The following is a 27459-nucleotide window of genomic DNA, read 5'->3' on the forward strand; positions in this document are numbered from 1 at the left end:
TGGATTTAATAAAGCAAATATGGTTTCAGTGGGTGGTTTCACTGTAGCAGCACTGACAGAGGCTTCTTTTTCATGCATGGAAGAGCTGCACCCTTGTACTCAGGGAGGTTTGCAGAGTGAAGATCAAGGAATATGTATTCCTTGTCTCCTCGGGAGCAGAGACAGGTGATGAGCTGTGAGGTAGGACTGGAGCTCATCCACCAAAGGCAGCCACAGGGGAGCTGGAGCCTTCTGTACTTCCAAGAAAACCCTTGCTCACTCTGTCTTTAGTCTCCTGAACAAAGTATGTATTCAATGCCTGGATTTTTCCCCAAGTTTCTCCTTTAGTCCCCAGGACGCCAGGACTTTCTGGAAGCCACTGAATGATCCCATTGGTGACACCATCTGCCTGCATGGTGGGCTGGAAACCCATGGGATGCTCTGCAGAGAAAGGAAGGCTGAGAGACAGCTCCTCCCTGGAGAGAGATGAGGAGGGAGAGATCCAGGGTGGGCTAAACCCAGAAGGAAGTGCAGTGCAAACATCCTGTGCCGTTTGGCTGCAGAGTGCTCTAAGCTGGGATCTGAGGGCACAGCTTGGATGGCTCCTTCACCAGAGGAAAGGAAATGATCACCAGGATACTTCAAAGAAAGACTGAGGTGACAGTCTCCAGCACGACCGGATTTTAGGGCTATCTTGCTCTGTGACAAATAAGACTGGCATAGTGACACCGGAAATTTCAGGTTTTTGGGAGACTCCATAGGACATGAATGTGAGAAAATGTTTATGACACATATTCCATACAGTTTAAATAACCTAAAATCACAGATGCCCTGAAGGCTGAGAGAGACCTGCTTGAGAGCTGACCCTTGACAACCGTAGCAATCCAGCAGGCTGGCCATCTGTCCCAACTTTTTTCCCAAAGCAGTCCTGAAGCGTTACATGCTGTCAAGGGCTGAGCAAGAGCACCTGGGGCTTAGGAGCCCTCGTGTTGTCTAAAACCCATGTGAAAAGCAGGAAAAAACCCATGAGGATTCCCTACAGAGTTCAAGGAAACATCTGAACCCGTTCCAGCCAATACACAAGTTCAGAGCCAAGCAAATATTTCCCAACACCTCGGTCTGTCACTTTGGTTTTGCCTCCTTATCGGCCGTGGATTGGCCAAGTTACATTCCTTCTGCTCTCCAAAAGGACAGGAATAAATCACACGTGAATGGTTTGAATGCCTGAGACTTAAGCTTTTGCTTAAAGTTAAGCATGTGTTTAAGTGATTTGCTGGTGAATTTAAGCTCGGGAGCATTTTGCTGAATTAAGCCTAATGGGATAGTCCTGGTGGAATAGTCATATTTGTAGAAAAGATAAAAGGAAAAAAAGTTTTTACATAAATCACAGTATTTCAGAAGTTCAAAAAGTACTAATTTTTTATGTTTCAGGTGTAGTTTTGCAGGGAGGGTGGTCTGATTTTATCAGGTGAACTGATTGTCCTTACATATATGGGCAATTTATACCTGTGAATTGGCCCTCTCTCTCCTCCCTCTCCAATACACAACCTCAGATAAGCTTCTTCTGAGGGAATGTATTGGCAGGACAAAAGATTCCTTGTGAACAATGCATTTATTGTTCCAGTTTTAAAAAATAAATATTTTCTTTACAAACAAAATTGAGCCAGAGGGTTGGAGGGAGGGAATGTAAAGGGATTTGTTTTCTTGCCATCACACCTTCTCAAATTAACATTATTGCTAAACAAAGACACAGCAGAAGACACTTTTAATTAAATTGATTTATGGGAGAAGTCAATGGATTTCTGCCAGTTTACACCAGCAGAGAATTTGACCCTAGGTGATTCTGTGTGTGGGAGATATTTGTACTTCTGAGTTGGGGGGCTTCAGGGGGATACATGAATTTTAGATAGTCAATCTCTATTTGTGCTTATCAGACAGCACAACCTTGAAATGCCTTTGCAGGTTTATCACAGATTGTGCTTATTCGAGATTATTCTCTCTCTAAATAACAAGAACCTGAAAAAAAGCCAAAACTTGTATATCTTTGGTTGATACGTGCAAGCTGTGGGGGCTGAGGGTGGGGCAGTGTACCACTAGCCCGAAAATAATTCTGATTGGGAGCAACGTTGAGAGGACAAACCAGTCTGCAAGCTCTGCACGGCAACACCCCTAAAAATCAGGTTCAGCCTTTGGAAGTTTTCCTTTGGCTGAGCATCCCTTCACATCTGGCAGCTTCTCCCTCCCACCCAACCCTCTCCCCAGGACCCTCCTGTGCTTTCAAAAGGAGAAGGAAGGGCGGATGATGCTCAGCAGCCCCTCCCTCCTCCCCGCTTGAAGCCACTTCAGAAACCTCTGCCAAGAGCCTGTCTCACACACTGCGGGCGACACCAGATGTCCTCTCATCTTTATCGGTGCATCTGCAGCCCTGGAACCTCCTCCTCCTCCCTGTGCCACCGAGAGGCAGATACTCATCTCGTCCCAGGGCTGAGAAAAGGGGCAGGAAAATGCAACCTGCCAGCACTGACTGGACTGACTGGTTAAGTCAATGTGGAAATCGGAGTGATTGCAGAAGGACACAGCAACTGGTGTGCTGGGGAAGTGGGTATTTTCCAGCTGCTGCCTCGTTTCTGGGTGGTAGTCCTGTCTAGCTTGGGGAGAACATTAAATAGCTCCCACAGAACTGTGTTTCAGCACAAGCAGCTCTCTTCACAGCCTTCTTCTCTCTATGAAATAGTATGGTCAGGAAAAATATTAAAACCAACCTCATCTTCCTCAGGCAGCTCAAAGTGCCTTTCAATTTCTCGGAGATTTACATATTAATTTATGATTACCAGTTACACAAAGCATTTTTTCCATTAAAGGAGGTCATCCAAGGCACCTTTTTATCATATCAAAATTGAGAAGCCAACATCTATAACCTGTATAAGTCTGGGCTGCTTATTTGATCATGAAGCAAGAAATCTGCAGGCTTTCTCCTAAATCCACTGAGCATAGTCTGGTACCTTGCATGCCCCTAAAAGCTTCAGGGAAATATTATATTTTTGTTAATTTCCAGTCCAGGAGAGTTTGGTGCTGAGCAGTGCCAGCATTGTTTGAACACTGTTCATCCTTCACCCCAGACATTACTGCATTTCCACATTTGTTCCTAAAGGATGATTTAGAGGTGATTTTTACTGAAGATACCAAAAAAAGAGTGAAGCATTGCTTTTGCTGAATGGAGTCAGGTTTAAATTATGCAGAGAGAACTTATCAGGGTCATTCTTGTCAAGTACTTAAGGATCACATCTCTTCTGAAAATAACATTCAGCCTTACTTTGAGGCTTACAAATTGTTTGGTAAGTTTTCTTTTTGTTTCCTTTAGACCCCAATAAGTAACTTATTGTTCTACAACAAAATATTATAATTTGTTTTAAATTTATATATATTTTAAATGAAGCATCAGACCATGAAACTCCGAATGCACCAAAGTACTGAGTTATTCAGTAATGCTGGAGCCTCTTCCCTCTGCTTCTCCTAATTAAGTGTTCAATGAGATGGGCACAGTCCTGGAGCACACTGAGCCCGGGACAGAAATGCTCTCTCCAACCAGACTTTTGGCAGAGGATGGTTCTGTCAAGGTGTTTCCATCCTCTTCACTCGCCAGAAACACTGCTGTAATCATCTTTTACATTAACACACACAGGCCCTTCATCTCCCAGGACCCCAGAGTATTTTTGAGATTGGAAATTAAGAGATAAGGTTGCCCTCCCCCGTGGAAAGCAGCCCTTCTTGCCCTGGGTTTCTGCAGCTCATTAAAAGCTGTCAGCACTGTGCAGCCCTCCCAGCAGGGCACCAGGGATGAAGGGACATGTGAAGCTGAGCCCACAGCCTGTATTTGTGGAGGAAGGGTGCAGTACCCCATAGGAATGCTGTGGGATCTCACAGAAAGCAGAACCTTAAGCTGAGCAGAAAGTTCAACTTTAAAACCAAGCTGTAGGTTAAAAAAGAGTTAAAGAGTATGAATTTTCATTTGGAGCAAATGTTGTTCTTGGAATATATGAAACATCTATTACCAGACATCAATGTCTACCATATGGCACATGCATTACTTCTCCTTCCAAGCAGACCTGCAGTTGCAGGCTTGTACCTCACATCCAGCGATCATACTGTGACAGAAAAGTCCACTTTGATGGAGTGCATCAGCCTGGGGAGCTGAAGGTGTTCACATGGTGCTGTGAAAGTTCCCTGAGCCTCTGTTCTTGTTAAGTCTGTGCCTAAGTAGTACAGCATGCAGCGTATCTGAGGGGAGTGAACACCTCCAGCCAAATTATCACTAGGATTAGGCAAACTAATTCAACTCAGATAAGTTCTTCAAATCTTTTCTAAAGCTCCAAGCAGACTCTCAATGAGGATTTACTTTGGCAGGTCTCAGTCTCTTCTATCTCATGAGTCCATGTTGCAATGGAAAAGAAAGATTTCAGGATTTTTTTTCCTGGCAGTTAAAATAGGAGGGAGGCCTCTCCTATTCGTTTGCGATTTGCAGGTTGAAAACATCTGATCTGTATGATTCAGTCATCTTATATTTCTTAACTTCTAAAAAAAATACCTTGCAACATTTCCAGTGCAGCTGGAAGCAAAGACTGGTGGAGTTTGTGTCTCAGGATATACCCAGTTTAACTTGTTTGCAGGGATAAATGAAGAAGAGCAGAAGTGAAGCAGAGCATGAGTCACAAAAATTCTGAAGAGTGAAATCCAGCTCTCAGCAGGTGCTTTTGCTAAGTGAAAATACCAATCCAAATCTGTCTTAGTGCCTCAGTTTGGCCCAAATATACAGAAAAAAAAATCTTGTCCATTTTTCTCTGGGTCATGCCCCTAAATACACTCAGTCCTGCCCAGCATCCCCAATACACTGAGAGCAGACTCAGTCTTGATGTGACCTCCTGAGGTTTAATTTCCTTCCTCTCTGACAAGAAGATCATAATTATTGAGGTTTTAGCTGACAGGCACTGACTGATTAAATCTAAAATAAATACTAATTGCAGACACATCATTAAAAAGGAGAGACAGTATCTGACTCTAGGTCAGATGCAAGCAAAGATCCACTCAGAGTTAAGGACAAACCCCAACTTGGTGATGAGCTTGATGTTCTTGCTAAAAGTGCCAGTCTGTAATAAGGAGGAGCCTGAAATTTAGCTGAGGGCATGAGCCTGGAAGTGTTCTGTCACCAAACCTGTCCACATTTACCACACAGCACAGCTGAATTAACTGCTCCAGTCCAAGGTGACACTAAACAAGTCCTCTGCTGCTCAACCCATCACCTGCTCCATCCCTCACACCCTGATACAGGTCTGGAAAGACAATTTCACTCTTCAAGCTCTGCCTCTGTGCCAGGGTGGGCACCAGCTGAAAGCTACAGGCATCATTTTGTGTCAATTTTTAGACCTGTTTCGTCACCTCAAGCCTTGCTGTATTCCTGTGACATTTTCAGTGCAAATGTCACAAGGGCCCAATCAGGAATGAAAAAAATCCCAGCACTTCTGACAGCTTGCATCTGGGTTTGGCTCATTTTCTTTCCTGAAGCTTTTTCTTGTCTTTCAGTGTGGAGCTCAAGTCCATGTTCCCTTTTCCCGAAAACTGATCCAGCCACTTACGGGATTCTCAGTGAGATCATTCAGGAAATATTTCCAGTTGGAGGTCTTTGCTTGGGGATTTTTTTTTTATTTATTTTGTCCTGTGCTTGGCATCAGTTACAGGTGCTTTTCCTATTTTGGATGGAAAGGATATTAAGGAGTATTCCTAACGGTCCTTTTGGCCTTTCTTTTTTTTTTTTTTTTTTTTTTAATTTGCCAAAAAAGCTTTTGATGGAACATCCTCCCCTGGCCCCCAGTCTGACAGGATTCCCTGACCTGCATAACGCTGTCCAGATTGAAGCATGAGAAACATTTTGAAAATGAACTATGCTGGAGTCTGGGAGTTATTAGCTGCCAAGAAATCCCAAAAGCTTTTAAACCTTGTTTGCAGCTGCAGAATAGGAAACCTAGGTGCTATTCATAGAGGAATTCAACAGGAACTGTAAATTCAAGGCAACGTGCTGCTAAAATACAAAGGTAAAGAATTAAAACAGACTTAAGAAAAGAGCAACCCAAGCCATAACGATGCCAAAGTGACTGATTGAAAAGGAAGTTTGAAAAATTTCAGTATGCCTGGCTGGGATATAAAACTCAGACTGAGGTAAAACAGCACATTCTCTAAAATCATGTGTCCTGTGCAGCTGGTTGTAGACCAGGGCTGAAAGAGGAGGTTGAGGAGCTTGTTAGCACTCCAGGATGGGAGATTTTTGTTCTGCAGCTGGAACAGGAGAAGTGGGGGTGGTTCTGGGAAAAGACCAGACTCAATCACTCAAAAATTGCCCAAACTGTCTCATCCCTGGAAATGTTCAAGGTTGGATGGGGCTTTGAGCAGCCTGGTCTAGTGGAAGGTGACCCTGCCCATGGCAGTGGGGTTGAAACAAAATTATCTTTAAGGTCTCTTCAGACCAAACCATTCCATAGTTCTATGAATAAACAGCTTTATCAATGAATAAAATACTTCTCCAGCCCCAGTCATGACACTTTATCTGCTGTACTATCAGAAAACTGCTCCTTCACCATTAATAAAAAGGAGATTAGGGTGAATATTTTAGGTGCTTTGAGAGCTAAGGGTTGTGAAGAGCATTGGCTGACAATCAAAAGTCACTGGAGTATGCTGGCTGAATAGAAGGTGTTCACCAGCCACAGGGTGGCCACTGCCTGGGTGTCTTCCCCAGTCTGGGCACAGCCACCACACCATGGGCAAGTGATTTTCATGTCCCAAACAGGCAGAGCAGGAGCAGGAAAATAGTGAGTTACAGCAAATCAGCTTTGCTTTTCCAACACAGCCCCAGGTTTTTCCCTGCCTGGTGAAAAACACCATCTTCCCTTGCCCTCCTGCCTGCAGAGCAGCCAGCAGCCCCAGCCAGCAAGGGAATAAACTGTGAACACCTTCTAGGGAATGATCTCATCCTGAACAAAAGTTAAATAAAACAACTTGATAAATCACCGTTCCCCTGTGAACACGAGCACACAAAAAAACAGAGTCCTCCTGCAAGCTGAAGTGAGCAGCTGCTTCAGGTTTTGAGGCATTTTTAGGGGGAGAGGAGCTTGGTTTTCAGTTAGATCCTTAAGTGCAGCCTCTAAAAAATCAGGTCCCATCAAGTTGCCTTCTGTTCAATCCCTTCAACAGAAGCATCCCAAATGAACTTGTCACTTGTCACCGTCTTTTCCAAGGACTCCAGAAGGAGAAACAAGACTCTTAAGGCAGGAGAATACTTTTGCACACCTGGCTTGTACTACTTTAAGGAAAATTGCTCTCAAGAGCTAATTAAAATGCATGATTTCCCCCCTCTAGCTGTATAGATTAATCTATTTCATTTTCAAAATCTCATTTTTTCCCATCACTTCAAGTATTCAGGAGAGATTACATTATTACAATCACAACTTGGCCTCAGTCCCAGAACATAGAGATGAAGAGAGAAAAGGCTTTTGTTGAGGACACGCACACACACTCACACACACACTTTAGACAAAATGAAAGCACATTAATCAGCTAATAGGGAAGGGGGGGAAATCTAAATTCTTATGACAGAAGCCACGAAAAGGAAAGATTTCTGGTGGAATGTATAGTCAATGCAAGAGAAAAAAAGGACTAGGGGATCTCATGGAAAACCATGAGGCTTTGAGGTTTGGGGGCATTTTGGGGGTCTTTTGGGGGGGGTGTTGTTGTTGGTTTTTTGTTTGTTTTTGTTGTTGTTGGTTTTGGTTTGGGGGTTTTTTTGACTAGGGAAAAACACAGATCTTCGTCTCTCAGAAGCAACCAAGCAGAAAGGACATTTTTCAAGAGCTCAGCATGGGCAGCTCAGGGCAATATTGTGTCCAGTTGAAATCAAGACCTTTAAGATAATATGAAGCCCAAAGAGGTTAAAAAACTACTGATACTATGGCTAAATAAAGCAGTTTTACTGCAGTCAGAGAGCTGTGAGGGGAAAGAAAAAAGAGAAAAACTACATGGTGTATTAAGATGCTTCATTAGAGAGCAGGTACTCAAACTTTCCCTGGAAGAAACAAATCCCCCGAGGTGAAAGGACGAGATTTTTTGTCAGCTATGCCAAAGTGCTTTCTTTAAAATTAATGTAAGCTCAGGGAAGTTCACACAGTTAAACGAGAGCAGAAGTGCTGTCCCTGCAGGATGCCTCCTCCCAGCACTGCCATCCCCCCTCTCTGCAGATGTTTGGGGAGGGGGAGAGGCTCAGGCTGCAGCTCCACATCTATTAATATCACATCTGCTGTACTCTGAGGTTTCGTGGCAGGACAGATTCGATCTGGATCAAGCACAAACACATTTTTGCTGAATTAGCCTGAGCACATGATGGGATGTGCTCCAGCTCTGAGCTAGCTGGCCACATTATGTCAGCCTGAAGCTGACACACAGCTCTGGACTTGGCTGAAAGGTTCCCAGGATCAAGGTATGTCACCATTGAATGCATTTAAACCAGGTGGGGAATTTGCACCAGATCAGGCGTTTCCATCACAGGGATCAAGCTCCTTTGATCCACTGCTGGGCACCTTATATCCACGTGTGTCAGCTTGTGAAGGCAGCCTCTAAATTCTAAACCCATGTGTGCAAGATAGTCCCCATTCCCCAAAACCCAGTGCCCAGAAATTATACAAAACAAGTTGGGGCTCGATCTAAGTTTTATAAGAGTTTTCCTTTTTCTTGCTGCAGCAGGGGCTGATTCCCTGTTGGCACAGGTTAAGGCAGGGATGCTGAGGCTTCACCATGCCCTGACTCCACAGCTCCCCATGTTTCTCTGGCTGAAAGGCTGGCTCAGGGTAGGAGCAGCACATCACAGCAGCGAGAAATAAATAAATATTATATTTTGTCGGAAGGATTTGGGGTTTTAAATTATATATTTAGCGAAAACACAAATAATTCATGAGTGTTTTCAGATCCATGAATAATTCAAGCTGGAACCGAAATAGCTAAATCATCAGGGCCATCATCCTCATAGAGGCATCTAGGATAGGTTATTTCAAGTACATTTCACTGCAGACTGGCACGTGCACAAATTCACTAATAAGCAGCTGCATCCATGCCTTCCAGCTCCCACAAACCCCAGCTAGTCACAAATCCCTGACTCAGGATGCCAGCCCTATAGCTGAGATGCATCTGAGCCCTAATTGAGCCATAGCTTTAAGAGCAGGGACAGAACCAGTTTGAAATCCCATTTTATAGCTGCTCAAACCACATCTGAACCATGTGGTACATGTGTGGCATTTAAGAACAAATTATCTGAGCGCCATACAAATGTTCACTAATAGCTAACTCCAAGCTCTAGCAACCAGCATTCTTGCCTGCATATTTGTGGCTGACATTGTGTAGACTTTGAGGCATGTGTATTTGTTCATTTGAATTCTGTGTATTTTGTGGGCATTGAGGGTGTAATACTGAAACCATAAGTTCATTGTGAAAAAGTTTGCACTCTTATGTATATATGGAAACCTGGTATGAGCTGGACAGCCAGATACGTTAGCAGGGATGCTCAGAACAAGAAAATCTCAGGGTTTCAAGTAATTTTGTGGCAATGAGGGACGTGGTTTAGTGGTGGACTTGGCAGTGCTGGGTTAACAGTGGGATTTGATGACCTTAGAGGTCTCTTCCAACCTTAATGACTCTATGAGTCTAAGTACCTTTTAATGACAGTTGCCTTTACCTCTATCTTGACACCAACAAATTTAACGTGTTTTATTACTGCTTCTCAAATTCTGTTTTCAAAATTAACATTTAACTTCGAATCCATTTCAATTAAAAACTGCACTTTAAATTTCATGCATCCTAGCCCATCCAACAGCATCACTTAAGGCCTCTCCTAATTTACTGATACAAATTGAAATCCTATGGTTGTTATCAGGTAATCAAGGAAGTGTTTAGCCTGCTGAAAGAACAGTAGTTTATCATTAAGGTTTTAAGCTTAAAATGTTTTCCAAAAAGCAGCCCCTGATTTGACATTTCACTTATTACTAATTAATTGCATAACGCCAAAAGTTTATTCCAAAGCATCCATCATCCCACCTCCAGCCTCTCTCTTGCTCTGGCCTTTACACCACACCTGGTCAGCCTCCTGCCAGGGAGAAATTCAAAACTCAGACCTACAGAATTGTGAATTCAGCATCAGGCTAAAAGCCAGTTGCCACCTCAAACCGCAAACACTAATCCCAGAGGAAAGCCCCACCCCATGGCAGGGGGTGGAACTAGATGATCTTAAAGGTCCTTTCCAACTCAAACCATTCTAGGAGTCTATGACTCTGTGAGAACTAGCCAAATTTCACCCAGAGCTCTGTGCAGGCCCATGGTGTTTGTTCACCCAAGGTGCTGAGGTAGGACGAGGACATTGTCAGCCATCACAGGGGATAAACCCAGCAGAGAGTCTCAGCCTGGGAAAAGGGAGTTGAGCATTCCTGGCTGTAAGCATTTTGACAAAGGACAGTATTCTTGAAGTCCCAGTGCATCATCCAGACCCCCCTGTCCCACTGGGGACATGGTCCCTGTGTCCTGCTGGCACAGGGTGGCCTTGGTGCAGCTGATGGGCAGCACCCCCAGCCACCCTTGTGGCTACAGCCAGAGCCTGAACAATTATGGAGGATATGCAGCTTTTAGAGAGCAATGATTAAGTAAACAGCTGTCCCATATGCCCTCCTGCATCCCACTGCAGAAGAAAGTTATCTGGGATGGGTTACACAGCTGCTCTTTGGCCAGAGACAACACTGAGAGCAACAAAAAGTTTTTGGAAGGAAGTTGTAAGTGTAATATTTCGTTAAGCGGAAATTAAGGAGCTGCATTGTGGTGTTGGCTGATACTGTTATATCTGATGGCATTTCACATTCTCTGCTTGCCACCCCACCTGCATCTCTGCTTTGGGAAAACCTGCAGTTCAGAACCACCAACAGAAAAATATTACATGGCAAATGCCTGACACTGAGGGTGCTGGAGGCACTTCTCTAACCCTCTGATCTCAGGACACATAACGGCTCATTCATTCTCTCTCTTTTTTTCAGTTTTGCAGGAATTCCCCCATTGTAGCAAGCCTTTGACCTAACCCCCATTTCTTCTAATACTGCCTGACATCTTCCCATCATATGTTAACAGTGTGTGTGTCTTCAGTGAAAAGCAAACCATTGCTGGTGCTCCCAGGCCCCAGAGAAAAGCAACGTGGAGGAAGAAAGAAAGTAAGAAAGAAAGAGAAACCTCAGCCTCGCTGGTTCTTCCCAGAGATGTGTTGCTCCAGCAACTGGAAGTCAAACAATGATGTCAAGAAGACAGAGCAGAGCACTTTAAGTGCAGCGTCCAGTTGCCACAGCAACTCGTTCTTAAAGTAAGTGATGCAGAGAGGTTTTCTTTTCTCAGTAGTAAAAGAATACGAGAGAGTAAATGAGGGTAAAGGATGTTTACCTGGGGCTGGGGGTGTTAATTTAGGGGGCTGGGATGCAGCACCCTGCCAAAGGGCCAGGGCAGGGAGGAGGAGGAGGAGGATGCTGTTCCCTCCCAGCAGAGCAGAGCAGCTGCTTGGAAAGGAATTGCTTTGCTCTTCCTTTCACCAAAGGAAATGCCAGAGAAGCAAACTCTGCTGCCAGATGCCACATGGACACCAAATGTTCCCCACTGGCTCACACCAGCCCGCGCAGCCGAGGCTCTGAGGGGAGGGCTCCTCGTCTCGCTTTCATCCCTCCTGCCCTGAGCTCCCTCAGCTGTTGCTGTCCCATCTGTCCCACGAGCTCTGGCCGGGCTGGGCAGCCCACAGCCTTCAGACAGGGAGGACAGGTGCTGGGGGGAGCAGGGGGACCCTCTGGCCACCCCTGAGTAAAGCCTTTTTCCAGCCCCTGCTCCCCTCTGGCCCTTTCCCCAGCCTCCTGCACAGCTCTTTTGTTTGGCACTGGCAGTTTGTGGCTTCCCAAGAACTGAAATCTGTGGTAAAAAGGCACAGCTTTGCAATTTCACTCCAAATAAAAAAGCCTCCCACAGCCCTCTGCTCCCAAAGGGCTGAGAGGGGAGATGGAGTGAGACCTGTTGGTGTTTCTGGAGGACAGGACATGGCTGCTTTTGGAGCTTACAGCCAAGCTTTTTGTTGACACACCATTTACTCACATGGTAACTCACATTTACTCACTTCTTGTACTTGGAGCATGTTGCTTCCCAGAGCAGCATCCATATGGAGCTGGGAGACAGGAGACACCTTCAGCTATGGTCCTTGCTTGAAAGACACCCCAGACCTCCTAAGGAGCTGCTTTATCCCCACGTGCCTGTAAGGAAAAACGTGATTAACTCTTGCACTGATTCATCCTTATCCATTTATCTAACACAAACCATTCCTTACTCCATTAGGCCCTTGCCCTCACTGAGTAATCCCCGGTTGTATCATGCTTTGGAATTAGTCTGTAAGGTCCTCAGGGCAGGGATCATGCCTTGGAAGGTGCCTCACAGACTTTAGGCCATTGCTAAATTAATAAGAATGTAATAAAAGTATCAGAGCTCCACCGAGGGAGACATTGTTATGCCCCAGAGGCAGCATATCTGGTTAACAACCCTGAAAAGAAATGCCAACAACATTAGCCTCTGCCCCTACATCCCTCCACCTAATGTAAAATTAAATAGCTACAAATTACCTATCTATTTTTCTATCTGCCTAGGCAATTAGCCCATGCTCATTACTGGACATATGGGGATACATCCAAGCTTGCAGGAGCTCACCAAGACGGGAGGCACAACACAAAACATGGCACGAGATGCTCAGAGGCTTCTGCTTCCTCGTAAAATACACCATGAAACCCACAACGCGTTGGACCATCAGCAGAGGTCAGGAAAAACCTGCAAAATCTGGCAAGAAAAGTGCCCAAAGAGCAAAGCAAGAGCCAAGGGCAGCAAGCAGGCTGTGAAAGTGTTCTCAAGGGTGTGTGCAGGGCAGAGAGGAGCGGCCAGGGATGTTTATTCATATGGGAAAGGCAAACACCAAGCTGTAAGCAAATGTGGCATTTATTTGCAATTAAACTCGTGCATACATCTCCATGAATACAAGGTGCACCCCACTGATGAGGGAGGCTGCTGCCAACAGGGCATTGTCAAGGAAAAATCCACAGAATTGCAGCGAGGGGATGTCTCAGCACCAAGTCAAACATCCTGGAGGGAAATTCTGAGGTTCTCCAGTCAGCAGCACGAATTGAACTCCCCCGTGCTCGAGCTGAATTTGGGAGCACAGGAGCCCCCACACCTCCCTCCATGAAGCCAAGAATGCTGCCTCAAATGTGCTTTAATCTAGTTAAGTTCGAGCCCTCTGCTCTGCAGTTTGACAGTAATGCTATATTTTTATTCAGAGCAGGATCACAGGTCTGATGAAACCTCATGTTGCCAACATAAAAGTGGAGGGAGCTTTAGCTAATCCCAAGGAAAATGAAGCCCACCTCTTTCACCCCACACCCCTCCTGAAAAGAAAGAAAATGCAAACCCCACATTTGACTCTCTTGGAAGAGAAAATTCCCTGCTGTCCTCAGATGGTTAAAACATGCAGCTTTAGTGGGCTGCAGAAGGAATAGCAATTACATACCCTTCACCTCTTGCCAGCTTGGGCTTTTTTTCTTTTTTTTTTTTTTTTTTTTGGTGGGGTTTTGTTCTAAATCTTTCAACTGCTTTTGGGGTTTTTTTTCCAGTTCTTCTTATGGGGGAAAACATTCTCACCCTCCAAGAGAGAGGGTGGTTTAGGGGGGAAGAAAACAGGAGAAGGGAGTTCACAGGCTGCTTCAATGTCATTAAAAAAAAAAAAAACCCAAAAAAAAGAAGAAAGAAAAATGAAAAAAAGAGAAAGAGAAAAAGGCCAGGTCTTCAGCAGAGTTAGCCTGGCCATATTAAAGGAGCAGGTGTTGTACTGAGTTAATTTATCTGGGAGGAGACCTGAGCAAATCCCAGCAGCCCTGCTGAGAAAAAAGCTTTGTATGCTGACACAAAGCCCTCCCTGCTGCAGCACTGCTCTTGCTGTCTTCCCTTCCCTCCTCCTCAGCTTCTCCTAATTGCAGGGCTAATGTCCTCTGACAAGTGCCTCAGATGGTCCAACAACAGCCCTATCACCCATTCCACATCCCTGATTATTATTATTTTCACAGCCCAAATCCCTGCCGAGCCCAGGCTGCTCTTGATTATCCTCCAGCACAACCGTGTCTGCTGAGGAGCTGCAAAATATTCCCTCCACCATGCTGAGGACCCAGTTGCTTGGCTGTTATGACATTGCTGCGATTTCTGGCACGAGGAGCAGCGCAAATGGGGCTCCAAAGATTCCTCTTTTGAGGCTGCAAGCCCAGGAGCCACATCAAAGCCAGATGCTTGTCTGATGTTTGCTTGGAATGATGGTGTCAGAGGGAGGGAGCCTATCTGCCTGCCATGCCTGGAATATGTGTGTTACTGGCACAGCCCCCAGCCACACCACAAGCTGTGTGTCAATTAAAATGGGGATCTGGAGAGCAGAAAGCCCAGGCAAGCAGAGATGGGGAGCAAGTTTGTTTATTGAGTTATTAAAATTGGTAGATGGGCTTCGTATGAGGTCAAGAGGAACAACCTGGCAAAGTCTTCTGTTGACAATGAAAAGAAGTTCAAGTTCAATGAGCATAGTCTTGGCATTTCTCACTCCCAAATACATGCCCAGAAACTAGCATTGCCCTGGGATCTCAGGTTTTTGTACAAAAATCACAATTTCCACCAGGGTCACACCATCTACCCTTGCTGCTGACCACTTCCACAAAGCCCAAAACATACAGCAAATATTTCCAGCAGCTGCACTGTGCCTTCAGGCTTTTCTTCTTCTACCAGGAGGACTTTCCTCTGGGAATAGAGGCAATCATGGTAGCAGAAGGGAAGCCAACACCTTCAAAAGCTGCTTTTCCCAGTGGCATTAAGATGTGCCACAGCTTCTCTGCTGCCAGGCACCACAGTGAAATGGATGCTCTGGGAAGAGAGGGGGAACTGGCTCTTGCCATTGCTCCCAATACCTTCAGAAAATGCATGGAATAACCTCATATCCACATCAGCCACACCAACTCATGCACAGGTCAAGCCACAGCAGCCACCACTGCCCACAGGAGGGGACAGACAGGGTGGGAACAGTGTCCCTTGTCCATCCCCTGCTGCACCCCTATCGCTACAGGGACAGGAGATTTATAACTGTCCTTTGGAGGGAGAGAAGGTGTCCATCAGGCAAGAGTTACCCTGCACCAAAGAGAGGGAATCTGGGCAGGAAAAGATTTCAGGACACCAGCAAGCAGCAAAGGGCATCTCATTCATGAACTGCTCGGAGGTTTCATCGCACAAAGCAAAAATAAAAGACACCCCTTTAAGATACAGTGAAAGGAAAAGCGTGTTGGGGAGGAAAGGGAGGGGCTGTGGAAAGGGATGAGAGCAGCTGGAGAGGAATTCCAGCGGGACAGATAGACAGGCAGTCACAAAGTCTGTTAATTATTTAAAAAATAAACTAACACAGAAAAGGACGTCCTGGAGAGGAGGGGGAGGCAGAACCTCAGGGTACCCATCAATTATGCACAAACCAGCTCAGGGACACTGCGAATAAGGGTCCTGTGGGCACTGTCACAGAAATGTCACCAGAAGCTGGCCCCAACCCACCGCCCGTGACACAGCACGGTACCTTCGTGACCCTTTGTTACCCCTGGCTTATTGTGTTTTGCAACTCGAGTTGGTATCCACAAGAGGAAACAAAGGAACACAAAGGCTTGGCAATGGTTTGTGTTTCTAATTGCATTGCAGCCGCGTTTTCACCTGGCACTCCCCTGGCACGCCAGGATCGGGACAGCCTGGAGCCTCCCTCCTGCTTTTTGAAACAGTGACCACAACAAACAATTGGGTGTCAAGCAGAAGCCAACTGCATCCAGGTTGCTGCCTCCAGATCAAGGTAAGCAAAGCTGCAAGGCGGGAGACGCAGGAAATAAATCTGTCCTTGACAATCACTTTTCCTGACTGGAGCTTGGGGTGATATGGAGCATCTCCTCCAGAGCTGCAGGTTCCAAGTTTTTAACAGGATCAGGTCACACACACTGCTCCTGGGGACTACACAACATGATTTTTCTTGGCTGAACAGCCACCTACACTGCTGGCTTTCAGATCTTTTTTTCCAAGAGCTCCATTTACAGAAAACCACCAAAACATGACAAAGTGGCAAAAGTATTTCTTCCCAGTTTTAATATTTTTCTTATAACTTGAGCCTTGAAATGATATCCCAGTATCTTTAATAAAGCTCTGGTCCAGAAACTCTGAAGCTTAAAAGGGGAAGAACTGTGTCAGGTTCAGAATGGTAATCCTGTATCCTGTGTACACTTCTATTGTTTCTTGCCATGATGAGAAAATATAAAATATTCCCTAGAAACCAAAAGCATTAACTTGCCTCATGCACACCATCAAATAGACATTGAACAATAAGAGGTTTGGCTTACAAATGGGTGGTGCTAGAATTCCAGTTCTCATCCCTGTCCTGGTTTTAAACCACAACAAGCTTGTAAATATGAAGACCCAAAACCTTACAAAATCTTAACCCACCCAGGTCGTCCTAATTCCTCCTATTACTCCAGTCTCAGTTTATCCATGGACAAAATGCCTTCTCTTTGCACTGAACTACTCCTTAAATCCTCCAGAAACATGCAGCTTGCAAGCAAGAGGGGTGATGTGCGTTTGATAGAAACCACCCATATAAATGAAACCGCAATTTTTACGATAAATCGGCAAATGGGCAAGCATACAGAAACTGTATCTGCCATAATGATTTATTTAAAATAAACAAATCCAGCTGTGGTAAAATAACGAGTTCTCTGCAAATACACACACAAATTCTGGCTATTTCATTATGAACATATTAAATCTAGTCCCTCAACTCCAGCTCTTGATGATAATTAAATACACATAGACGTACTGCAGTGGATTTGCTCTTGGTAATTTGCATAGCAGAAAATAATTACTCTGGCAATTAGATACAGTGCAATGTGCTGAATCTTTATGTGCACCACAAATTTCTTCTGATGCTTTGGCATCACCCTTTAAGAAATTAATGGTCCCCATCCTATTAATAGCATGACACAGTGGGTTCATGGTGGCTCTGCCTCATGTGGCTGGAAGCTCTGCTTCACACACATGTTTGGGATAACTTTTGTCCTTGTTGCTAGGGCTGCTGCTGCAAACCTCTTGCTGTCTTTAAACAGCCAGCTCCTTTGCTGGCAGTGGTGTTTTCCATTTGTTAGCTATTATATTGGTCGTTTGTCCAATTGTGCTGGTCTTGTCCAGTGATCAGCCACACAGTGCCAGGGCATCCCTCAGTTCAAGGGAAATAATCAGTTCGTTCCCCTCCTGTCCAGGCTATTTGTCCTGTCATACACGGGGATGATGCATCTGTGACCGAGGAGAAAAGGTGCAGACTTGAATCTATTTAGGTGAGACTGCTCATCCCAGGCTAAGCTTTAAACTCCCCAGGCTGAGAAAAGTAGTCCCCAGCCATCCTCAGGAGCAAAGGGAAGGATTAGCAGAAGAGGAGCATCAAGGAAAACAAAGCCACAGAACAGATTTGCAGCGCTGAGTTTTGTACAGCCAGAAAGCTCAGCCTTTTCTTCTCTCAAGGCATTTCCCTTTGAACATTGGTCATAAAAGCCTGTGAGAAAGCCTTCTCTCCCTCTTGAGGCTGCTGCCTGAGCTACAGCTGGCCCTGCCAGCAGCCTTCCCTTCCTTCAGCATTTCAACTCAGCCTGTGCTGAAAGGCAGGAGATGCTTCAGGTTACTCCCAGCACCTCTGGATCTCCAGAGGGAATCACAGCTTCAATGTTTAGAGAAGGGAGGCACATATAATAAATTTAGATTAATCAAGTAAAGAATTTTGATAAAAACTTGAGAAGCCATTTGTTGCCAGTGCACATCTAATAATAAAGGGAGAACAGGGAAACATCAAAGACAAAGCAGACAATGAGAAATGTGTGTGAGAGGTGAGACCATCACCATGGGGAACTTCTCTCCTCACCCAGAGAGCTCCTGGTCCTGTTTCCTTATGACCTCAGAGCATTTTTCACTGGTGCTGCCACCACTCTTGCCCTGCTGCCCCAGCTCCTCTCAGCTCTTGCCCAAAGATATTTCTCTCTCCCCTGAGCAGTGCCCCCCTCCCCTTTCTGTTGTCCTTCACACTTTGGTTTTGAGTGAATTTTAGTCTACTTGCACAAACTGCTGAGAGAAGAGATGGCCCAGAAGTGAAGGTGACAGCCTGGGCAGGGAGAGTCACATTCAATTCTCTCTGTCACTGACTTCTCACCTAACCCTGGGCATCCTATTTCACCTCCTCCTGTCCACCACTGCCTTCTTCAAAGTCCTGCTCAGAGATATCTATCAAAACACTTTGAACTTGATGTTGGCCACCAGCCACTTCAAAAAATCCTGTCAATTTTGGCTGGGTGTTTACCCTTAGGTGAAACTGCAATTCTGCAGTCATCCACAGCTGGACTCTGCTCTTCAGCAGACTCAGGCAGGTTTCACCCTCCCTTCCCAAGGGTCACAGCCAACACTGCAGCCTGACCCAGCTGCCAGGGTCACATGCTGTGAGAGGAACATGAAGAGATGCTGCAGTTGTCCTACAAAGAGCCCCAAACCCACCTGGAGGCCAGGCAGAGCCAGAAGAGTGGGGTATGGCCACCCAACACATTCTAGCACTGAGACCCACAGGCTGCTGCTGAGGCGTGAAAAGGAAGAGGAAAAATGCAACAAAAGACAAGAATAAAAAGATTTCCATTCCAAAGCACAATTAGGAAGAATGAACCCCTTTTTCTCAGGGTTAGGCTTTTTTTCTTTTTCTCTCTTTGGCCTGGCTCATGGCTGCCTGCAGATCCCTTTCCTGGTTGCCTAGCAGGGCTAGCATTCATGGCAAGCTGAGGTACACCATGGATGCTCCCTGGAAGCAGCCTGCTATTTCCTACCCAGATGTCTTTTATTTCAGTCAGTGTCATTGCTTGAAGAGCAACAATAGCACTTTATTTCCGTGGCTCTCGTCTTCGGGTAGTCTAGTGACAACCCTGCCTTACCTTCAGCTCTGTTGTACCCTGGATGAATAGCTCCTACAAAATAATTCAAAACAAATCAAGAAGGCTAAACCTGTAAATCCTCCCATTCTGCAAGGCCAAAGGGTTATTTTACAAAGCACAAGCACTCAGGCTACACAGTTCTGCTGAAGTGCCCTGTAACAGTCAAGAACAGCTGAAGCAATTAGCAATGCCCCATCTCCTCCAAAAGGCACAAACTCCAGGGAAGGAATCAATAGGAAAACTTTACAATACAGAGCCCTTAGCTCAAGACACGTTTCAGGGATAAAGCCTTTAAAAGGCAGGGGATAAGATGCTAGACTAGGACTTAGAAAAAGACTGAACTCTATCCTTGAATATCTGGCCCTGCCATGGATTTGTGGGCTCTCCCGTGTAAAATGTAAGATACTGATATTTGTTTCCTTCATCAAATAATTTGGAGTCCACTGACAGAACAGACTGAAGAAGAACTCAACCTCTGAGCTATTTATACCTTCCTATTATTTCCATTTCTATTCTATTATTTAACAGAGTAGTTTTAACTCTGAGATGCACCAGAGCAGACTCAGGGATAAAAGGTTCTGCAAACTTCTAACCCCAGGCACCACATTTGCAGGATATCTGACAGGAGATGATCCATCTCCCCCTGCTTAGGTTTTGAATGAGATTTGGGACACTTGTGGACATTTGTCCAAGCAGGAGATTCAATTTGCTGGTTCCTACACTCCCATGTCTCTAAAAACTGCACTTTTTACAAACAGGAAAGGGGAAATGTTCTCCTAGTCCTGCTGGCTAGGTGATGGATGGAGAGGCAGTTCAACACCTCAAAGACTTTGTGTGGATTCTCATGAGCAGAACTGGAGTGCAGGTTTCCAAAATACTGCCTGAAAGGTGAAGCCTACCCAGAGCTTTCAAATTTAGAAATTCCACCTTCACAAGCCTGTATTTCACCTGAGATGTTCATGATTTGTCTGTGCCTTTCATCATCACATAAGCACCTGACACCTCTGCCACATAAACTGCTAAGAACAGGACGTAGAGAAATATTGTGATTATAAAACTGATTTATTGTTTACTCTCACAGGCCCTAGTTGTTACTTCCACTGAATTCAATGGGAGTTTTGCCATCGACTTCAATAGGGTGGAGCAGAGCCAGGGACTTTTGTCTGCTAATTCCTTGTGGATCATTTACAGCTTTCCAAGCACCACTGCAAAAATAAACTTCAGATTTTTAAAAAACCACACGCACACACAACAAAAAACCAACTGGAGTTAAAATGTGTATAAAGACCCAAAGAGAACCACTGGCATAATATCCCTACAGTATTTCAGAATAACTCATTATTTACTCATGAAATCAGCAAACGACAGCTCAATTTCTCAGGATCAGCAGCGTGTGCATTTCTGATGCTGGAAATCAAATTACTCACAAGCCACATACATAATTTTGTCTTGAATATAGATATAAAAAGTTTAGATATGATGGCTTGGGCTCAGAGCACAGAGACATGGCCAAAAGTGAGCTGGATAAGTGACAGTGCTCTGGGATCACTTGCATCTTGGCATTCATGGCAACTCCTGCATGGATATCTTTGGACATTAAATAGATAAACAGGGAGCCAAAAAAAGGGAGAAAAGGTGAAAACTCATGTACAGCCTATTTCTTCCATCTTTAAGGTGCCTCTCCAATCTCAAGTGACAAGACCCAACATCAGGATTGACTTTGTGCATTTTTGCACACCATTGCCACGTGTTTTCATACAGAGCTCATCTGAAACTAAATATTTTCCCTGCAGAAACATGGGAAATGTCACTCTTTTCCAAATTTCTACCCAAGAGTCAAAAACTACAGCCCTGGATGAAAGTGGGGCAATGCTCCTGGATGAACCACCACCATCTTTCTGAACCAATTCTCATGTCAACTGCTTGGGAAAAGTAGGACTAAGACAAAGGGGAGCTGAAAGCCTGGGGCCTGAATGGAAACTATAAAAGGAACAAAAGTAGCAGCAACAAAACTCCAAGGACTCCTTGGCACCCAAGGAGGAAGCTTAAAATACAGCCAGCATCTCTCAGCTTTTTTTCCCTATCTTCGTCTAAAAAAAAAAAAACTAAAGAAAAGAGACAGCTCTTCGAAACAATCTCTTTCTGTGTAAGCTGTTGCCAGAGTCTGAGAGAATAAGCCAGGGTTTCTGTGCCAGCCCATTCACATGGCCAGGTGAAAAGAAACTCATTCCTTTACAGCCCGTGCTGCCCCACACAACATCTGCTGAGAAAGTGGGATGGGAAACACCAAAAAGGGGAGAAGAGAACAGCCGAGGCCTTCAGGTTAGAAGGGCAGGCTGTTCCCACCAGGGAGCCCCTCTTTCACTCGCAGACAACTGCTGCATTTGACATTTCAATGGGAACTGAGGCAGAGCAGGAGGGAGGGCGATGGAGGAGGGGGCGGCGGGAGAGCGCATAAAGGGACCGGAGTGAGAAAGGCGAGGAGACAAAAATTCTGCATCTCTTTCATTTCTGCTTTCAGGGGTTTTTGGGTTTTTTTTTTCCTTCCCATAATATGTCAGGAGAAAGAGGGGAGTTTCTTTTAAAATCACACAGATAGGCAGAGAGGGTTGGTTCTGCTAAAAACTGCTTCAAGATGAATCAATTTTATGGGGCTTACAGAGCAATTTTTTTTTTTTTTTGGCCACCCCTTTTTCTGTTTGTGTGTTCAATGAGAAGGAAAAAGGATTTACATAAAATAAACAAAAAGAATGAATAGCAGCAAACCGTGCCATGGGCACCAACAGTGGATGCTTTTAGAAGAGTTACATGAATATTGTTTCAGTGTTCAGCATTGTCTGAGGGTTCAACACAGACACATTCATCCTGGGAAGTAATTCTGGGGTCCTGATCACTCCATACAAACCCCTCAATGAGAGCTGCATGCTTTTTTAAATCTGCTTTATAGAAACTTTCATCCAAACACATCAGAGTAATTTTGTAAAGGCTTCAAAGCAGCCCTGTGCCATGAAAGGGTATTATCTCCATTTTACAGAACAGGAAACTGAGGCCCAGAGGGAATCATGCAGGCAGCATCCAGAAATGAATCACTGGCAAAGCCTGGAATAAAACTGGTTCCCTGGAGCACCACGCTCATCTGCAGTGAATGCAGAAATGGCCTTGGCTAAGTAAGAGTCTCTCTCCACTGGGTTTTATGTCAAGCCCAAATATGCAAACCAAAAATAATACGAACAAGGCTCAAACCAAAATAGCATTTTTGTATCCACAATCGGTGGATATGGATTCATAGAGAACACCAGTCCATGTGCTGGGAAGCATGGAGGAATATTTCAGTATTTGGTGAGGGGATAAGTGAATGGCCAAGGTGGGAAGATGACAGAGGAGAGCCCAGGAACAGCTCCTTTGGGGGGAAGCTCAGGGAGGTTAGGGGCATCCTCAGGAGACTGAGGTGAAACTGGGATTCTGCCTCCACAAATTAAAATGGGAAAAGAGGTATTACATCCACAGTTCATAGATCACAGAATGGTTAGGGTTGGAAGTGACCTTAAAGACCATCCTGTTCCAACCCCTCTGCCATGGGCCAGGACACTTTCCACTAGACCAGGTTGCTTCAAGCCCAATCAAACCCTATTTCTCAGTAAGAATTCCCATGAATTCCACTTATGGTCAGTAAGGAAGGCAAAAAAACCACAGAGCTTTCAGGATTAACAGCATGCTCAACACTCGACACACGCTGTGCAGCAGCCAGGGGTGTGTGTTATTTGCTTGGGACGAGGGTCACACACAGCAGAGAATCTCCAAAAAGCCACAAAGCCCTCAATGTCTGGGCTATAACTCAGAAGTGAGGATTAAGAGGTTAAAATGCTTTGTGTTCAGCTGGAATCAGTCTAGAGAGAGTTCAGCATCACTTACCCTTTTGTGTGTCAAAAATAGCCAATCTTTGATCCTTCTTGACTGCTGTGACTCAATATTACTTCCTTTCTGTCTCTGCTCCCCTCTCCACACACACACCCACCAGTGGGTTCCAGTTAAAGGGCCAGTTTGCACTGGGGCAGATTTAAGGGTGGTGATTCAGAGCCACAGGTGCTTCTCAGTCACCCTGGTCAGCGTGGGATGTGCCACATCACAATCAGCCAGGGCAACCTGGGTCTCCTTCCTACCAACCCATGGCTCTCAGGCTTTCCAACCTCTGCACTGACTACTTCCATGTTTAAACATCACAAGCATCTGAAAATCCAAAAGGTCCATCAGAAGGCATGGAGAGAACTTGTTGTTCTTATAACAATAACAAGAATAACAAGTTATTTTGAAGTGGTTTGAGGTTTTTGTTTCAAGTCAGAAGAGTCCTTACAAACACCTCTGAACTGTGTGTCTCTATTTTCCATCTGCAAAACAGGAAAAAAGAATAACCCGCATAACCTACCCACATTGAAACCTTGTGGGGAAGATAAAGCTGAAAAAGTACCAGTAAGAGGTTAAATCTCTCCCTGGTGCCTCACAATCAGCTGTCAGGGAGAAGACAGCAAGCGATAGGAAAAAATGAAAGTCCTTCTCTAACTATAAATAAAGTTGCCCATATTATTTTTGCAGTTATAAAGCAAGTTAGGGAATTTTCCTATATCACAGTGTATCCCCTCCCCATTCTTCAGTCCCCAGGAAAAGTAACTGAGTGACAACAGAGCAGAGCCACCGAGGCTCTCTCAGGTGGTGAGGACAAGTCCAGAGGACAAATCCATCCCCATTTTACCATCAGGGCTGGAGCCACCTCCCTGTGCCCAGCGCTGAGAGGTTTCACTGTTCTGGCTGCCACGGTTTGTAACACATACTCAGACACCAGATATCCACGGGGCAACAGTGAGTAATGTGCTGGCTGCTATCTGCCTCGCTGAAAGGGTGATAAGAGTCAGCCAGAGATAGTCCTGCTTCCCAAATTAGATAGCTAAATGATCAGGCCCTTGGAAAAATAACACCACAAGCCCTTCCCCACCATTACCTGTCTACTCACAGATAAGTACTGAGCATTGCTAAGGCAATGTTAACTGCAGCCTCAGCCCCCAGTCTTTAAAAAGTCATGACTCAGACAAGATCATGAAATTGGTTTAGATTTAATGTGACTTTTTCCTTTAAAAAGCTCATTTGAATGAGCTTTGGGTTTTCTCCTCACTGCTGGACTAGAAATGGGTTTTAAAACTGAAAACGTGATCAAGAGACAAGTTGCTGTTCCTGCAGCTGTTGGACTTCAGAGAAATATTTCCATTTGCAGGAAAGGTACAACTTATTCCCAGCCAAGAGATGTGGCGACAACATGTCTCTGTCAAAAGCATTCCTCAGGCTAAGTGAGGCGTCTTCTCTGCCCTCAACTCAAGCCAAATTTTTAAGCTCTAGTTCATATATATTTCCCCCAAAATAACTGTCTCAGAGTTACAGAAGTGGGTTAGCTCAAAGCACTGCTTGATGATAAATTTGCTTTGCTGCTGCAGTTGATCCACCTATTCACACTGACAGCACGTGGGTCCCTTCCAACTCAGGATATTCTATAATTTTTTTGAACAGGTTTTGGACAATAATTTCTGGCAGAGGCAGGGCAGGTGCCTATGTAGGTGCTTAGGAGAAGCAATGACACCTGGATCCATTACTGCTGTTTCCTTCAGGGCTACAGAACTGAGATGTTTGACCACTAGTTTGAAATCCCTCCCTGCAGTAGGGATTTGTCCTAGAAACAATCAGGGAGGGACCTCAGGTGGCTCAGGCTGTGTGAAGTCTTGTTTATGTCCAAGGTCCTGTCCCCAGTACCCTTCTCCACACAAAAGACTTAGACATACCTCAAGGAAGCACTGAAATAGGGTGGAAGGTTTGTTTGGGGACAAAAAGAAGAAAAATAAAAATATCACTCCCACATGTCCGAATATAAAATCATTAAGAATTTGATAATAAAAGGACTCTGGATTTGGAGTTTTGGTGACACTCATCAGCTTTATCTGCCTTGGATATAAAACACTGTAGACCCACTTCTCCCAAAAACAATGAGATAAAAGATCTGGGGTTCATCACTCACAAATTTGAGATCAAACTTGAGCCAAACCTTCCTGTGAGCACAGAAATGTGTATGCCCTACGCCAGTTCTGCTATCAGAAAGCTCCTGGAGCAAGGACCATTTTTGTACAGCTCTTAACACCAGCTTAGCACCATTTAATTTTCCATCCTAAAAGGAAAGCTCTGGTTTGCCAGGTTAATTCTGCACAGTACTGCACCATTGGGAGGCCTGGGAGCTGCAAGTACTGAATTTGGAGCCTTCTCTACCCTTGGCTCCTTAGTCACATCCTGAGAAACTGAGGGGGGAAAAAACAATCAGAGAAAAAAATTTAAATGAAAATGTAATGAGGTCACCTGTAAGATGTACATGGGTACTTTGCCTGCTGCTACAATTAGCAATATTTTCAACTGAATTTAAAGCAGATGAAAACCCTGAAGGGTAAAGCCTTCTAACTTTGCATCCCACCTACCCACCAGATCCAGAAATAAATTGTGTGGGTTTGGAAACAGCTCCTTCCCCACCTCTAACCACAGGCTTGACGATCCCCCCCGCCACAAGCCCCTCTGTTTCATTAGTTTCTGGATCTTTCACATACACACAAAACTATTCACACACACACACAGAGCTGCCCACTTCCAAACCTGACAGGTAAAATTATTCCCTCCTTCTGCAGCCCTCCTAATTGCCTCCCCTGGGTTCTTGTGGAGTGCAAACGTCACTGGCTAAATATGAAGTTCACGCGGTGTCACCGTGACGCCTTTGATTAGCGCCATCTCTGTATCCCAGCTCAGCCCCTACATTCCCTCTCATTTCCCTGCCACGACTCTGCAGCCCAACTTTAAATCATTATGCCAATTGCTCTCAGCTATTTGAAGATCATTTTCTCAGGGAACCATTTGAAAGTGGATGGTGGTGGTTTTTTTTTTAAAAAACGAAAACAGTGGGTTTTTTCTAAAGCGTGTTTTGTTTTTTTTCTGGAAGCACCTTTTTAGATGGGCTTTTCTCTTGACAGCTTTCTCAGAAATGATTGGCAATTCAACACCTAATTCATTTGACATCATTGGAGTTATGATATAAGGCTTATTAAAAGGTTTACAATATTTACCATCTTAAATCTTCACTGCTGGAGGCTGGTGATCGCACCAGAGTCTCTGCATTTCTACTCATTTTATTTTTTGGAACAAAAGTGAATTTCATGGTGAATTTTCAAAAGTGAATTTACCCTTCACAGAAGTGTCATCTTCACAAGCTGCAGTTGTTTATGTCTCCTGAAATCCAAATGAAGATCCATACCACCTGCAAGGAACAGCAATGATTTTAATTGGATTGTAGGAACTATCAAGACATAAATAAGCAACAAAAATAATTAGTATCAGCAGTTCCTTGTTTGCAAATTGGGACCTGCAACTCTTGCTCCTGAGTTCAGGATGCAAACCAGTTCTCCCCAAAGACCTTTGAACCTCATCCACAGAAGTGATGGGACCTTAAAAATTGAAGAATCAGGAGAGAGACACGAGAAACTGCATAAGAAATTGATTTAACCAAAGAGAAAATGGAAAAATGGAAAAAATTAATAAATCTGACTTCAGCTGGCTGTGGGTTACTCAGAAAACTGCAGTAACAAATTAAGATTTATTGTGTTAATGTACAGAAAATTTCTTTAGCCTGATATTTTGCAACAGAGTAAATTAGCAAACAGAATTAATTGACTGATTCATAACAAAATAAACTACCTTCAAATCACTTGGATTAATGATAGTAATGAGCAGCAATCGTAGTTCTTTTCTTCTTTTTAAAGGTGCAGATAATAAAAGTAAAGTATGCAAAGCCAGATGCTTAGACCTGGGCTCCTGAGGATATATTTGGGCATCCAACATCCTTACTCTTATTTTCAAAATGTTCTTAACAGCTCAGCAGCTTTGAAAACCAGACCACACTCTTCGTAGCCAACCAGGAATTTTTGAAGTTCATGATTTAAAAGGACATGACTAAAAACACTGAAAATGAACAGCTAAACTATCAAAGCACCCACTGACTTCCCAATTGATTTCTTTCAACAGCTGAATCTGTTGGTTGCAGATTGAACAGGGAGTCAAGAAATCCCACTTCTATTTCCAGCTCCATCAGTAATGATGTTTGGGAGTGTTTCTTCTAAGAAAGATCATCTTGAAATCCTTCCATATCAGATATCAATATGTCAATATTGGTTTATGACAGTGAAGCCTTTGCATTAATAATCATGGAAAATTTAGGTTGGAAAAACCATCTAGGATCATCAAGTCCGACCATTAACCCAGCACT

The 27459-nt window shown here is 44.5% G+C and overlaps 1 long non-coding RNA gene across 1 annotated transcript in view; it reads right to left on the reverse strand.

Moving 5' to 3' along the window:
• Positions 1-12201: 12201 nt before the first annotated feature.
• The window catches only part of LOC146432612 (uncharacterized), a 32596-nt gene continuing 17338 nt past the window's right edge, over positions 12202-27459 (reverse strand). Inside the window, exons 4-5 of the long non-coding RNA XR_014854257.1 lie at positions 25800-26454; positions 12202-12329 (exon numbers count right to left, since the gene is read on the reverse strand). This is a non-coding gene — a long non-coding RNA (uncharacterized LOC146432612). The remainder of the gene's footprint in view (positions 12330-25799; positions 26455-27459) is intronic.

The sequence above is a fragment of the Lichenostomus cassidix genome, chromosome 10 (genome assembly GCF_008360975.1).
Source record: "Lichenostomus cassidix isolate B80296 chromosome 10, HeHo_3.0, whole genome shotgun sequence".
NCBI classification, from domain to species: domain Eukaryota; kingdom Metazoa; phylum Chordata; class Aves; order Passeriformes; family Meliphagidae; genus Lichenostomus; species Lichenostomus cassidix.